The sequence below is a fragment of the Cydia pomonella genome, chromosome 20 (genome assembly GCF_033807575.1).
Source record: "Cydia pomonella isolate Wapato2018A chromosome 20, ilCydPomo1, whole genome shotgun sequence".
Lineage (NCBI taxonomy): Eukaryota > Metazoa > Arthropoda > Insecta > Lepidoptera > Tortricidae > Cydia > Cydia pomonella.
The window spans coordinates 12,666,360-12,684,010 of NC_084722.1; the positions used below are offsets into that span (position 1 = coordinate 12,666,360).

Sequence of the window (17,651 nt, forward strand, 5' to 3'; positions counted from 1 at the left end):
TTATGCATAGGTAACGCTTTTTAATAGTAAAGAGTACATATTTAAGTACAGATACAGATTTTTCAGGGATAAGGGGTGTTGGTGTTGTGTGAGATGCATCCAAAGGCCAATTCTAACGTATATTTTGATCTCGTACTTGTCCATACCTACATGTATTATTGGAGCGAGCAGGACGGCAGGGTGACTGATAATAAAATTATCTTCATTATTTATGTCAAAATTTAGGTAAGTTTGAATTGGCCTCCTAAGTACTACTACTTTAAAAATATATATTTAGATTTATTTATTGAATCAAATTATAATATTACAGCTTACGCCAAAGCGTTACATAGATTCATAACTTAAAACAACTTATTTATTAGTTATTTAACTTACATCTACGAATATCTGTCTTGCATCCTTTCAATATATCTAAAACGCTGGCGACCGCGAGCAGTCATAATTTATATCGTGCTATCTATTTGAGTTAATCTATAAGCGCAAGGTGGTATAATTGGGTAATCAAATATGTGAGATGGGTGATATAATCTGCGGTGTCATCCGCGATTACGTGAGAAGTCTCTAATTGAAGGGTGATGTGATATAAGACGCAGCCAATTACGAACTGTTGAGGTTATGACAGTCGGGACTTTATTTGTTTATGAACTATCATAACAAATTTAGAATATGTTAACGTTTCGAAAGCCGCTACATTTAGATAGAACAGGTACTTAAACTAAATTTGATTTGAGATTACGTTGCGGTAAATATACTCTAGCAGAGCCATTTTGTCAGTAGAAAAAGGCGGCAAATTTAAAAACGTACGCGCGTATTGTCAATTATACACTACAAAAAAACAACAATAAATCGGTGTTATTACACTTGGTTAATTAGTTACTTATTCAACTGCTATATAAGTTTTATGAAGCAACGTATAGGTAAATAATTAATGAAGAGTTTAACATAACCAATTATTGTAATTAAAATGTCGTAAGGGACGACAGTAAATAAATTTATCCGTTTTCAATATCTATATGAATTGTAGCCTCCTCTCACATATCTATGTACGTTATGTTAAGCCATTTAATTGGTATTCTCTAATAGCCAGTTGATTGCGAAACTTGTGTCAGAGGTTACTTTAGCGTTACAACATATATTAGTGTCAATACGTCTAAAATAAAATCAGAAATGTGCGTTTTTTTACGGCTAGTCCAGAAGGAGCAATCAAATTGTCAATTTGATCATAATTTAAGTTGGCAATTTGATTGTAAACCTCATTACGTAGGTAAAATTTATCGTCGATTGTATCCGCACCACACAATTAAATTATCAATTTTAATAAGATTGTGCGAAAAACTGTCCAGTCCGAGTTCAATTTTAGTAAAAGCTAGGCCTTAAAAACCTAAAGCTTAATAAAATAAACGCACCCATCAATCATCTCACGTCTAACAATCGAAAGCCATTATTCTCACAACAAACAGCCGTGCTAACGGTTCACTTTAATGGTAAAAATCTAGATTTTCGCTCCAAATTTCACAGTCGTGATTGGACGTGTGATGTCGTATGCGACTGCGACCTTCATATTAGTTATCGTGCGCTCGCTGCAGGGCAGCTGACCGTAGAACCATATAATTATTAGATAGACTTCAGATAACATAAGCGAGCAACTGATTTGAGATTTTGGATTTCTTTAAGAACATGCGTTATATATGGATCAAATGAAACAATAATCAATAGCATTAAATGAAAAAAAAAAAATGAAAAATCGTTTATTGGTCACAATCATTGTGTTACAAATTGAGAAAGGGTTGGGACCTCCTACTAAGTATATCAATACTTGTGACAGGAGACCCCGCTCTTCCAGCAGCAAGTTAAGGTTATATTAAACCAATACAATGCACGTTAATTATGTAGGTACAGAAAGTAATGAATTAAATTATAATTTGGCTAAAGTAATAGTTAAGTTAACAGTTTAAAGCAATGTAATAATCTCAGAGTAAAGGGGAAATAATTATTTTAGAATATAGCATAAAGTTTTTAACATTAAAATTTAATTTTACATTAAATGCTAACATAATTTTAGTCTGGCTGTCTTGTCGGTAGAGAAAGGCGCGAAATTCATTTTTCTAGGAGACGGTAACCCTTCGCGCCCACATTTTTTTAAATTGCCGCTTTTTTCTACTGACGGAAATAGCTTGATAGACTAAAAATTACAATAATGCACATCCCATAATAAGAAAACGAAAACAGTCGGACGAATGCCTAGTCAAGATCAAAAAATGGTTCTACCGTACCGTCAACAACACAAAAAAATTATAATATGATTATTTCGAGCAGACAATCGAGAGTGCTCCAATTTATAATAAGCTACAATAAGAAGAAAGTGAAATTACGTTCTCAATACGATCTTGTTTCAAGCCTTTCCTCCATACAAAATAAGTAAAATGGCATGTAATGTTTTCGGTCCACTTTCAGAGATGTTTTTTAGCATGTTTTGCTTCAATTCTACATTTAAACTTAATTGAAGTAACCGAATCTATATTCAATGTTATATACAAATGCTTAATTGTATTACACGTCTTAGAGCGTTTTCACATCACCCGATCCGTTATCGGATGTCGGATGGACGTCAAACGAAATGACATAATTTTTTTAATTTTTTTAAAATATTTATTTTTAGTAAAAGACATTTGTGTTTTTCTGTATTTATTTATTCATTTACTGTATAAATCATTACCTATTACTAAAAACACTATAAATAACACAAGAAAGGCGGAATTGATGCCATATGGCCATATGGTACTCTCCTGCAGCTGTTTTTTTTTCAGAGGTCCTCCCGACATCTGATATCAGAAAGCCGCTCTCGATAATTTCAGTCATGTCGGAGCTCTGTTTTATTCTTTCTGAATTAGTTTGTTCAATAATTTTACTGTAACATAATAAAATTTGATCGTATAGTTGACTTGATAACAATTCATTAATTGAAAAAAATGTCAGAATATTTAATTTTAAATTTGATAAATATCATGTGAACTTTCGCTCCGTATTAACTAATTTTTTTTTTTAATAATTCCATAACGGATTTCATGTTTTGTTTATTCATCCAAACCTTGAATTATCTTTGAATAAGGTAATTGCAAATCATGCTTAATCTAAGGTGTCATACCAAATATTCAATTCACTTGCCGACTGCGAGCGAGCAGATCGTTCGGAAAAACCAATATAAGAGTTCTCCAATTACCCATAAGTTGCTTGGTTACCACTACGCTGGTTGTCCTAAGAAATCAATTCACCTGCTCTCGCGCACTCAATGACACACGGTCTGTGCGCTGGCGTTGACAAACTCTTACGAAACTCTACAAATGTTTACGATGACCGCCTGATTCTACTTACGGTGGCCTTTACGCTTATATAGGATGTAAATTTGGCTGATAATTCTATTTCAAACGTCTCATAATAAGCTTTATTTCCCCCTAGGATCTAAGCTCATTAGAAAGGACACTCATCCGAGGCATTTGTACTATGGAAGGTAGAGGCAAAGAACAAAATCTCCATATACCAAAAAGTGTCCGATAAAAAACCATAAATAGGTGGCGCTAAAATACCTAGAATACTTGAGAAAAAAATGTAATCATAGACAGCGCACTTCACTCCGTCAATAACGCCTAGGTTCTTAGCTACTCTAGCGCTACTCTGGAGAGATTTGGAAATATTATTTATAGCTGACAGCTGGACACTTTTGCAACAATTCTGCCTAAGGAGTTTCTGTTCCTTGCCTCTACCTTCCATAATTTGTACCCAATTCATGGGTGACATTAGGTCCATAGGTAATTTTTTTTATGGCCTGGGCGCGAGTATTTTCAAGCCAATCCAGAGTCCACGCATGAAGGGTTTTTGCATAAGGTGCGTAGCGGATTCAAACAGGCGCCCAGGCAAAAATAACACGTATTTAAGTTGTTACCTTCGTTTCGTTTTAAACTGGCAGGTGACTTGTCAGCAGTTGTCACTAAAAGGCGCTTTTCTGAAATGAAATGACCTCATTTCGATTTTATAACTTCTTATTTATACAGGTAGGTAATTAAAAAAAAATCCAAACTATCTGCTCAAGTATGTGGTCTCCATAATGAACTTGAATTGCACTAATTGCAGGTAGGTACTATGATTTTAAATCTCACTCGAGATCAATATTGCTTAAACGTGTATTAAAGGTCTACAGACAGTCAAAAAGCATTAGTTATTTAAGAACTTGCTATTGAATATTAGTTATTTGACACTGACATTAATAAATTGCGACTTCAAAGTTTCTGAAGTTGCGGTTTTTAAAATATCTACATCATTCAAATGTGATTTGCATGAATGCAAAAAACTGCTTCGTTAATATGTGTCGTTACCAAGCAAAAAGTCCCATTTTGTCGCTTGCTATAAGGACGCTTTAACAGGTTATTCTTATAAAGATACAAGCAAGTCTCGTATTTATGGTAAGCGACCAATTGGGACCTTTGACTAGACTTCGACACGTATTGTGTCTTAAAGAAAAATCGGAAAATTATCGTCCCTACTAATATTATACTCGTAAATGCAAAAGTAACTCTAACAGCTGTCTGTCTGGATATTTCCTCTTCACGCACCTTTTATATAACAACAGTCTCTCAAAAGACCACCCACTATCTTCATTTTTTTCTTGTTAAAAAATTTTTGGACTATTTTGGCGGTGAGGCTTGTATTGAGGATTTTTTTCAGTCTTACCCGTTAACGGATTAAGAGTCCCCGGTAAGCTCGGCCGAATGTCACCTTCCCAGACAAACGATGTTTCGTTCTCATTTTCATTATTTTTTTTGTAGTTTTCTACGTGTTCGATTGTAATGAAAGTTTGCACATACAACGACATGAGGTATATCTAGTCCTGATATTAGTTAATAAACCAGTTAACAAACTAAATACAGCAAAAACAAGTTTTGTATGAAAAACTTAAATGCTGTATTTTTTAACCATGGTATCTCAAACTACATAAACTAACTAAAGGTACCTTACCATACCTTACCATTAGATATACCTTATCCTATTTTAAGTACAAAGTTTTATATATCATATATCATTTATATACCGTAAAACTACCCAACTCTAGTCCAATACTGCAACTATGGTCCACAAGTTCAAAAGGAAATTAAGTATCTATACCAATGTTCCTTGTGGTTTACTCCTAGTTTTACCTTCCATTTATAAACATACTTTGCCTTAGAACTACAAAAATATAGTAAAATACACACCTGAACGAGAAAAATTGAGTTTATTTGTGGACCATAGTTGGGAGCTTTGGACTATAGTTGGGTGGTTTTACGGTAGTTTATGGTTCTTTGAATTTGTCATATCCACAAATCTACAAACTACAAATCTTAAAAGTGCGACCAAAACTGGAACGATGTCAAGTGTCATTGAAAGTATTTAATTCTTAAATATATGTATGAGATTGTGTATATTACTTTTACTTTACTTACTTTTTTATTACTTACTTTATATTACTTACTTTTTTTATATATGTCAGTATTTATTTAGGAGATATAGTAGGTATACCATACCTCCTAAATACAGTTTTTCTAGTATTTTAACCTTGTTATGGCACATTCAAGGGGCCGCTAGCGGCCGCAATGAAGCTCAAAAGAGGTCAACAGAATACGAGTGATTTTTTAATAGATTCGAGATCACCCAATTTACGAAATTCACACAAACACCTCTATCACACAAAAAACAAAAATTAGATCAGTATTAGTACAAGTAAATCTACTTACTAAACCTTCGAAGAAGAGGCTAGAAGAAGACAATCTAGATGAATTTATGATGGATACTTTGACAAATTAATGATTGACTTACAGAACTACCTATTATTTATTATTACTATTAATTAAAACTTAAAGAATATTATAAAATATAAGTAGGTAGTGAAAATGTAAAATATTTCTAATAATATTGCATGCACTAGGCAGTTATAATTATTGTACGTCGCAAGACATGTTACAGAGAACAAAATTTTTTTATAACATCTGTATTCATTACCTGTAATGCACAATAAATAAATATATAAATAAATGAAGAAATTTCCACCTTATTTTTCCTATATTTTACCAAGGCTACATAATCTCCCCTTCGTGTGGGCAACATGTCACCGTCGTTGTGGTGTTATCGCGTTTTATTGCTTCATTCTTCGTGCAACATGCACCTTGAACTTCGTATATGACGTCTAAGGGTCTACCGCGAAAGTCGTAAATTGAAATATCTTTAGAGTTGTGTGTTTAGAGAGAGTGAAAGTGTTATTTAAACTTCTATGAAATCATGACGTTTAAATAACACTTGCACAGTCTGGGCTATCAAACTCACAGTGATCGCAACATAGCTTGGTCTTACTCTCTTAGTCTCTCTGTCGCTTGAATATGCAAGAGTGAAAGAAGGCAGATAACGAAATTTCTGATTTTCGCGGTAGGCCCTGTGACTATGCACTGAATTTCGTGTGTGGTTTGATTTATTTTATTTGCTCATACCTACACCATAGGAGAAAGTGGAAACCTTTTAAAACAAGAAGTTTTCTATATTATTGATACAAAATAAGTAGGTGGACGAAAGGCAAATCATTCATTATAAAGAACTTTTAACACAAATGAAGTTTTTGTATTATGACATCCAGACAACACAAAGCCAAGAAGTTGGGTATTGAACAGGGCAGGTACGGTCACGTCTGAAAATATCGATGCGAAAAAAGTGACAAAAATATGTATACACGACTTTATTGCCCATATATTAAGGTAGTGTATACATAAGTATATTTGACACATTTATCGTACCGATATTTTCAGACGTGACTGTACATAATGATTGGTGTACAACAAGCAGAAAAACGGCATGGACACATTATTAATAAATTCAGTCATAAAGTGGCCATGCAATTTTGCGGCTGGGTTTACCTACTATCATATCATTAGTAGTAAGATAGCGCCGTCCTACCTACCTACCGCCCTCAATCTCTCTTGCTTTGCCTTAAGGTTGACTGATTGAGAATGCCTTTTGACATTAAGTCCACCTTTTTTACGATAAGTTTTTCTTCTGTGCAATAAAGTTTAAATTCTGAATCAATCATCTGAAATCAATACCTTATGCTTTTTAGAATAATATCTTAAAACACCGCTATTATTTTGTTAAAATCTCAATTACCTACGCCAAAAAAAGTTTAACTCGACAAAAGAAATATATTTATAAAGACATTTCAAACTTAGTAATTATTCAATTATGTTAACAAGACCGTCGGGATGCCTCCCTTATTAATGGCTAGCTCACAGATTTACCTCACCAGGTAATTGCGAAATATAGCCATGATTAAAATAAATAAACAGAAACAATGTTGGCGAGCAAATTAAAGGAGGATCCGCGCTTCGCTAAATGTCAAGGTGAGCCGCAAGATGGCGCTAAGAAAATAAAAATGGTGGGACGTAATGGCTACGCATCAACTCACACTTTTATAAACATCCTAGCCGAGGGATATCTTACTCTTTAGGGTTCGGTATCCAAACACCCAATTGCTTCTGTAGAAAGATGCTTTTTCTCACAGGTGTTGATGGGGAGGACAGAAGACGTGCGGGAATCAACCAATGGCATTAGTTTTAAGTCATATATCTTCTCCGCTTAGCTGGACTCCTCAATCCTGGTTCCCCGGACCAGATGGCATGCGTAAACGCATATCCCCAACGTTTAAAAAATGGAGATCATTAAGCTTAGATTGCCCATCAAACTTGCAGGCATATGACTTAGTAGAAAGATTTAAGGGGTACCAAGCCAAGGACTCTGTATTTATTAACTACTAAAAACTACACCAATCGATTGTGACCGGTAACTCATGATCAATATAAGATTAAGTAAACTATTTCACATTCTTACTATAAACACGTTATTGTGATTTAATGTCAGATAAATAATTCAAAATAAAATTGTTAAAAAATAGGGAGGAGACCACACATTTTGGGTATTTAATTTAATCGATGATATATACGTAAGTATATAAAGTCCATCTTAGCTAACTTTGCACCGGTTCGAATAGAACAAAGTAAGGTAGTATCATTATAAACGTCATATTTTCATAGAATATTAACATTAAGAGGAAAGGGGACAGCCGCTTCTCCATACAGAAGAAATCCCCATTTTCCTCTCTGGATATTGACATTATGTAAAAGTATACATAATTTAATGTATAATAACCATAGCTATGCCCCTACGCTTGACTTTTTTCGATTACTTGATTGGTGTAAAAATTAAACATGAGAAACTGATTTCATACAATTAACTCTTATAATAATCAAAAAATTGAAAAAAATCAAGGTACCCCTACCTACGTAGCGCTGATTGATGTACAACAAATTGTGTCAAAATATTCTGAATAATGTTAATATCCAGACAGGGAAATGAGGACTACGTTTGTATGAAAAGATAATTTCGTGATGGTTTCCCACTTTACAATTAATGAAATGATGACAGGATGACACTGGCACACTGTCATTGCAAGTATCATGCAGAGTTAGCTTGGTCCAACTCTATATACCAATAATATATTTAGTAAGAAAATTATGTCAAAGAAATACATGTCATAATAATACAAACGAAATAATGATCAAAGCCTCCATCCAGCGCCCGAGGCCTTGGTTTTTTTTTCCTTTGTATATGGCATTCATTTCGTTTGTAGTTTAAATAGTAGTCTAGCTACTTGCAAAAAAACAAAATCGAAATTTAATTTGTTCTTAGAAAATCATGTCACTTTGAACCCTCAGAGCACAAGTCCGTCTCGCGTTTACGAGTAACCGATTTTACCAATACGCATTTTTCATTCTGACAGTAATAATCGGATCACGAGTTAATAGTTCTGTTAAATAAAATTACAATCGTAGGTATTTATATATTGTACAGTCACAGTGATAAACGATAAATTTATACGATTATGCGTTATATCATAAAAGTAAAACAGGGTTCCCAAAATGGTGAAGCTTCCCCCTTAGAAGGGTAGGATGAAAAGGCGAAACCGAAATCCAATTGTACAAATGATTAGATTAGATTAGATTAGATTAGATGATTTATTTCATGAAAGACAATTACATAATAAATTTGCATTGGTGTCAAAAATATAAGAATTTCTATCATGATCGTCAAAATAAAAAAAAATGAAAATAATAACAATACTAATGAAATAAAATTTTAGCTTCAGTAAGGATTGTCAATACAATTAGAATAACAGTAAGTAGGTAAATACTTACAAAATCCAAAATATAAATTTACAATGAATGTACATTTAGAAAATGTTTCGTATTTCTGTTTAATGGTCAAGAAATATAATTATTAATCGAAATATAGTTTAACTTTCGGGAAGGCTTGACGCGAAATCTGAGCTTTAAATAAGTTCAATTATTGTGGACACACGTTTTATCGAAATGACTGTACGTTATTTAAAGTAAAACATCCTGTTTTAAATACTAGAGTTTAAAATTGCCGTTTCCGCTTCTGATATACGATAAACAGATCCAGAAATGGGCCGTTAAATATGTATACAACTTGAAAATGCTATAAAACGTATGATTAGATATAATTAATAGTAAATTAATGTTTGAATTACGAGTATAATTACGAGTAACACACGATAAAGATGGACATTAGGTACGAAATGTTTTGATATGCGTGACTATTTAGTACAACGTACTCGTATTATTGCTGCAACTTCCTTCGTACAAGCCAAGACACGGGTACAAATTATCGGGTATCAGGTAATAATATAATCCTGATATATTTGAGAACGATAGTAATAACCTAGCAACAATATATATTTTTTTTGTTTTTAAATTAATATTGAAAATCGAACGTTCATGAACTCACGACCCTTACACCAGCACGGCCAAAAGACGTGTCGGATCGAAAACAATATAATGTTTCAATTTCAAATTGTACTTTTATAAAATAAATATGTACATAGATTACACTGTTACACGAGGTTTATGAAGTCACTAGCTGGTTCGGAATGGTTCGAATCTTTCATTTAAATTATAACGACAAATAACTGGAAATACGAGGTTTGTCGAATATATCTATCATATTAGCATATGCGTGAGGCCACAGCGAGGTAAAGATTCTCGTGTCCGAGCAAGTGTCAATGTCTGATTTAAAGTTTTAACATGTTACCTTACTGTTGTCAATACTTATATGCTAATATTACTTTAAAATAAGCAATATTAAAAGGAATTGTAACAATCTTTGACAACTGTAAAAATCCCATAACACCTCACATGTTTACGTTTCAGAGTAAGCAAAATACCAATATATGTATTGACAATACATAAAACACATTACCAACCTTCCTCAATAGAGGGTAAGATTTGCACTGATCTCTCGAAGAACTTTTTATGTACCTACTCATCCCTTTTTAGAGTTCTGTAGGGGTAAATCAAAGGGTAGAAAAGGGACCTTATTACTGAGACTCCACTGTCCGTCTGTCTGTCTGTCTGTCACCAGGCTGTATCTCATGAACCGTGATAGTTAGACAGTTGAAACTCTCACAGATGATGTAGGTATTTCTATTGCCGCTATAACAACAAATATTAAAAACAGAATAAGATAAATATTTAAGTGGGGCTCCCATGCAACGAATGTGACTGTTTTGCCGTTTTTTGCGTAATTTCAATTCAATTATAATTATTTATTTCAGGCTAAAATGGCAGGGTTTTTGGAGGTGCTAGTCTGATTCTACCCTACCCTAAGGTTGTCTGGAAGAGATCGCTCTTTAGCGATAAGACCGCCCATTGTATATCATAGTCTAAGTTGTATTTAATTTGTATGTCATTTTCATATTCATATGTTCTTTTCATATTGGCGAGCAATAAAGAATATTTGTATTGTATTCTCTCTGTCTATCATTGAAATGAGACAGTCCCTGGCCAAACTACGAGTATATGTCGAATCGGTGTAAATTATATGTCGTTAACTATACTGTGTAGTATTCCTAGAGCGACACAGTGCAGCACGGTGTCTTGGGGCACCCGTCTGCCGCAAGCCGGTTTTGCGGGGTCAACACTTTCACGCGACCATCCGCCTTTTTTCTAATATTTCCTTTACGACGCGTAATTAAATTGCTTTGTGAAGATCTCTTCGCAACAATTAATATTGAGTTATGATTTCGTTTCGAGAGAGAGTGGGGTTAAAGAGGGATTTAACCGCTGAGAAAAATATCATTAGGTTACTTAGTAGTGCCATAGTACGTATAATGGCTAGTTTTGGAAGATTTGTCCAGTCCAATTCCATTTGAAATTGTCTACCGAATGGAGTCCACACTACAGCCGGTAGGCCAAAAACGAAAAGGCGAGACAACGCATTTGAAGCGACTGGCTCGTACGTGCTCAAGTGGTAGAAAATGTGCTCTGGAAACTTCGTTTTCGTATTCGAATAATGCCTTGCAAGACCATGATTTTGAGCCAATGACCAATAAACCCTAAGTAATAACAGCACTCTTGACTGACCATCGGTGAAGACCCCCTGTTCATGGTAACCAAGCAAATTAGAAGGAAACAGGGGGCCTACCGCGAACACCGAAGTTCGCAAATGCCTGCCTACCTGCCAGCCTGCCTGTCTTTGCGATTAGAATTACTAATTGCCTGTAACGGTTGTATTATGGTAGGTATATATTTAAACTTTCGTCACAATAATGATAGCTCATCATAATATATCCAATCAATGAATACGTAATACATGTATAATATCTATAAGCGCAATTATATAGGCTCTAGTTAACAAGCACAAATAAACTAATTCCGTAATTTAGAACCCCGCAACACGCAAGATTTTCAGCATCTATATATTATTCTTTACTCAACTGTACAATCGCATTTATCTTCTGAAAACAGTTAAGACATACAAGGCAATAACTAACTACATATAACAATTCTAATACGGGTAATAACTCAATATGAACAGCTGTTTGTTGTCCTCATTGGCAACGCATGCGTGCGATTCGTTGCTATAATTAGGTATAGTTAAATATAATTATAGCAATCGGACCTACTTGCATTACAATGCCACAGATTTATTAATATAAAGTACGATTCGTCAAAAAACAAACGTCTCATGCCTGAATAATAAATTGGTGAAGACGAAAAACAACCGGGTACCTACGTCACTGTCCCAAAGATACTTAATCTTAATAATGACAAAAGGCAGCACTGTCAAACTAGCCAACTTTGCCTCCAGGGGTATCTTTGCCCAAAAGGACATTTTAAAAAATAATCGTTTGCTTACAACAAAATAGGTTATACTTGTGTTAAAACTATAAATTATAACATACATTTGTTTGACTTTCACTCGGGATTTATTTGCGAGTTGTCAAATGTGGGGTGAAGTTTTGCGGGCAAATTCTTGTGGTAAAATTATTAAGGATGCAAGAAAAAAAACTAGATAACCCTTTGATGGATGGGCAGGTTAAAAAGCACGTTGCTGTTAGTACTGTCTAAACACTGAATAGTTTTCAAAGTAATAAAACTTCGGGAAATGGCATACACATGATTTTAGGTGTTTGTTGCTGTCTTAGAAAAAAGATTGTGTTTTAAGTACCCACTTACAGTACCTATTGTATTTATTACTCGACTTCGTCTTGTTTTGTAACTTCGGCTCTTGAATTTTAAGAACCCTTATTATGTACTTACCTACCTGTCGCAAAAATTAGTAATAAAGATAGTTATTTTCCAAGTAGGCAGATTACAATGCGCTTATGAACGTTAAATAAAGCTACGCCGGCTCTAACCCTACACCTCTGACCCGAGAAGATTTAAATCCTTCCTAAATTATTATATTTTCTAAATAAAAAGTATATAAAAAAACTTAAACGTGCTAGGTATAAAAGTAACAGGATTCGATTAAATGCTCGTTGAGAAAAAAAAACTAATTTGCGTATTATATTGGATAAAGAACCGCAGACACGTTACAAAGACAAGACTTGGTCACAAACAAAATAAAAAACTTGTTTATGGTCCAAGAATTCGAGACTGCCATTAATTGTCTATTAGGATGGTATCTTGATATCAGATGGTTAATGGCTGATACCGTTCTTCTCATTATGTTCCGAATTAAAATCCAATAGAGCACCGTACCTCTTTGGTGCATCACAAACTACGTACCTAATTACTATAAAAATGCCGTTAATGAAGGAGAAAAACTATATTAACACAGTAGTTATGTGGGTATAGGTAACTACATCGATTACATCATACCCTACACTACGTGTATAGGTAAGTGACATAAAAAAATACAATAATATATGTAGGTACTTACAATTGAATGAAAATTGTAATTAAAGTTGAATTAAGTACACCTTAAATGGCTCATTTATAGTTTTTTATTGGTATCCCATCGTCAATGCGTCAGCTGGCACTAAAAATAAATTATCTATTTAAATGTCTAGGTAATTTAGGTTTGATATTCCCGAAATATTAGAGGACAACCATTTGTAGATATCCGTAGTTTTAGTTGGTCCCAAAATAGGAAATACATTTTACTTTTTGTAACAAATAATGGGTAAATTTTAAACATAAAACTATTTACGTGTCTGACTGTAGGTACCTACTGACATAATATTATTATAATTGCATAAGGGTAGATTAGATACCTACCTAACGAAACTTTAACGTTATTAGGTATGTCTATCGGCCTGATTCGTGCTTTAAGACACTTCAAAAATTGCTAAAGATATGATATGGATCGGATATATCAGTCTCCAAAGTGACGGTTTTGTTTGAAGAAACGTCACTTTTTTGACAACAATTTTTTGACTTAGGTATCTTAAAGTTCGAATCGAGCCGTATGAAAAGAAGCCCAGAGAAACTGCAGAGGAAAGGTACCCCCGTTCCCTGGGGCCCATTTCTCAAACCATATTAGGCTAATAATATTAGTTGTCATGGAAACCCATACGATTTGACAGTTTGTGGCCTAATAATATTATTCTAATACCGTTCGAGAAATGGCCCCGTGCATAGAAAAAAGGTGCTAAGCTGATAGTATTGCTAACTGTTCCTCAATATTAACAAAAACATCGTCCTTTTAGCGCAGTCGCAGTCAATTTGAAAGTATCGGATCGCTCAAGGTGCTCTAAAATACGTGTAGGGTGTAGATGCGTGTTGTTCAGATATTTGGACGTAGTTAAAGGAAAAGGATCCAATCCACAAAAATACCAAAACATGAGTTAAGTGTACCAGGCAAGCCTTTAATGTGTATATTTTCATTCAGCAAAAAAGCACTGAGCTCACATAGCGTTTTCATATTTTAATCCACATCGGATACCATCCCCCATGTATGAAAGATTAAAAATGATATTCACCAATAAGTATTCAATACTCTTGGTACCTTGTTGTAAAATTAGGCTAGTGACAGGACTGGTTTATATAAATTTCAACAAGAAAAATCCAAACTGCTTGGAATCTTTTTGAGAAAATGCAATGAATACTATTCATCCTAAATATATATCAACAAAACTGATCCAACCCATTTGGATCGTTTTTGAGAAACTAATTTGACGATGTGTACATAATTTAGCTAAACAACAAAAACGATTCAGCAAACTTGGATCACATTTGTGGAATTCTTGTTATTCCAGCATTGGTGTGTCAGTAAACAACAAAAACGATTCATGTTAAATATATTAACTTTACTTTAGGCTGACTTTTTAAATTTAAACAGCTTTATACTTAACCTAAAAGGCAGTTTTACTGCTATGACAGGCTAATTTTGATTTTTTTGCTTTATATGTCGACTTGGATCGTAATTCATAAACAAATTAAATAGATGAGGAAAAATAACAGAAATAATTCAAACTGAATCATTTTTGCAGGTTTAAATTAACTTGTACTTATATTCAGGGTCAAACATCAAAGTCGATTTAAGTTACTTGGATCTTTTTTGATAATTTACTCCAGGTATAGTTTCATAGTGGCCAATTAATCAACGGAGAAGATCTAGTTTACATGAATACGTTATAGGGATTTTTTTTAAATGGCAATACAATGCTAAATTTTAATAACGATCCATGTTAATTATATTGTTCATAAAAAAAATTGCTTTTACTATTAATTTTGTTAATACGTTGCTGGTATTAATAATGTTATAGTAATTATAATTTTGAAACTTTAGAACTACATTGAGAAAAAGGTAAAAGGTAGGCCTCTAGCCATCTCTGAAACTGATTTTTAACTATTGTGGCAAATACCTCAAGCAAAGTTGGATGATTTAAGATCGATGTTGGATCTTATCCCAAGGGACTACCTACCGTTTTACTATTCTCTTCGAGGAAATTCCACGTTTGAAGAAGACATAGAAGACTATACAGGGCCTGTTGACTTTGAAACTGAAGATCCTGAAGCAGAATGCATAGTACCTAATATAGATACAGATTAAAATACATATCTCGTGTATAACATTCAGACTGATTTTTTATGTAAACGATTAGTGATTATAAGAGGCTTTTATTATCGTTAAACAGAAGTGATCTCAATTCTGTTAATACTCAATACTTTGATAAGCTATTACATTGTTTTTTTAATAGTTTTTTATATTTTCTTGGTGATTTTCTCGTTTTTTTTTTCCAATTTATTGGGATGAATCCTTATTGCCTATTTAAAATGAAAAAAGGTTACATGGAAAAAGTATTTTCTCAAAATGGATCCAACCCCACATTTAGTTAAATATCTCAAGAAATACGACATTAAACTAAATCGTTTATGTACAGAATCTTAAAACACGTCAAAACTCATGTTTCATCCAAATAAGTATTATGGGAAAAGTGAATCAGTAATGAGGAATACCATTTCTAACTTTAAACCTCCATAACTTTTGCTCATCTCGCTGTGGATTGAATCCTTTTCCTTTAACTGCGTCCATTTGTGAGCACCTTGTCGGCTCAGTTCTGATATATCTGATGGCGACTGTTGCTAAATATACTCTGGCAAGCCCACTTTGTCAGTAGAACAAGACGCGAAATATAAAATTTGTATGGGAGATCCATCCTTCGCTCCTACATTTTTCAAACTTGACGCCTTTTTCTACTGACGGAACTAGCTTGCCAGAGTATATATCCAAGATACCAAAATTAGTAGGTATATGAGTATATGACATCGTTTCCGTAAATTAAGCTTATCAACCAAACATACTTATTTGATTTATGTATAAAACCTCGAAAAACCAAAAATTAAATTTAAGTAAATAATCTCCTAAGTTACCATACAACTTACTATTTAAGTAAACAGGGTCGTTCCAAACAGTGACCATCAACTTCCGGTTTTATGTAGGTTGGTACTTATAATAACCTGAGTGGGTAAAGGGATTTCCTTCAGAAGCTTCCGGTATGTTTACCCATTTTATATAACTTATCAAAGATGCATAATAACATAATTAAATAAATAATACTTAGAGGACTTCTCACTATTAGTACCTATGTACTATATTAAGAATTGTATCAAAAAGATTACGTAGGTACCTACTAGAATAATTGTTTCTACATTTCTACTAATCGGCCATAATTACATCAAAATGTAAAGATATATTTATTTCCTAACATTCCTTGTAATAATTATTTGCCGGTAGTAATTAGTGAGGAAATAAACACAGACAGAATTACTACCTACCATACATTCACCGATCACTCAATCAATAAACATAAACACTTACCTTTCGCGGAAGCGCGTTGGGAGAGTCAACCCGTTCTTCCGGGTCCTGTCCAGTTTCACATCCACTCCCTTTTGAAAGGGAATTCCGAAAACAGTAGAAAATAAACACAACACGTTCAAACGTAACAGTCACAATTATAGTCCTTCATTGTTTAAAAAACTTTCCAAGTCCACTTTCAAATAAAAAAAAGTTGATCATAAACAATCACGATAGTCTGGAATTCGTTTTTAAATTCGAATATGGAACGCGGAGCGCGAAATCGGCGGCAAGTCGCGTGTGTGCGGCGAAGACGTTGGTTATCAACTGCACGGCACAGGTGAGGTTTAGGCGAGAGGCTGGGCGTATATTCCCATAGTACCGGCGAGTCAGACGCGCTGCCGACCTATGATCTCGAGATCTTAACAATTATGTTTAATCGGTACGCAAGGTTATACTGGTTTATTAACTCTGACTTAGTACTAAGTACATCAAAACAGCAATCCGAATGAGACGTTTGGGTGTTTGAGGCCGCGTGAATGTAAAGGTTCCATTCGAACAGCCGCAGCCGGTTTCCTAGATGAGTCGGGCCTTGCCAGACGGTGCATTTCCAAGACTGTCTGCGGGCATTTCTCCGATAGTGGTCTTATGGTTTGGTGGCCGTATCAGTTATCTTGTGTACAATTCTTTCAAAATCATAAAGAAATATTAAAAACTCCCAACGAATTAATAGATTTTGATAAAACATGTATAAGAACAACCACTAGAAAACCTGCTTTCAAATAAAAATACCGCATCCAAATCGATTTAGCCGTTTCAGAGCTACGGTTCCACAGACACCTAAACGTATTGCTCTACTAAGCCAAAAGGCGCTATCTCAAAAGAAAATTCATTGCTATCTTATACTTATTCCCACGAATGGCAGGCAGGCATTTTATTAGCGACTGCGGTCGGACCTTCCAACCTACAGACGTTAT

The 17,651-nt window shown here is 34.1% G+C and overlaps 1 protein-coding gene across 1 annotated transcript in view; it reads right to left on the reverse strand.

Moving 5' to 3' along the window:
* Positions 1-17,205, reverse strand: part of LOC133529023 (uncharacterized) — a 162,267-nt gene extending 145,062 nt beyond the window's left edge. Inside the window, exon 1 of the mRNA XM_061866608.1 lies at positions 16,699-17,205. The gene's annotated coding sequence lies outside the window, so the exon portion shown is untranslated. The remainder of the gene's footprint in view (positions 1-16,698) is intronic.
* Between the last annotated feature and the right edge of the window lie 446 nt (positions 17,206-17,651).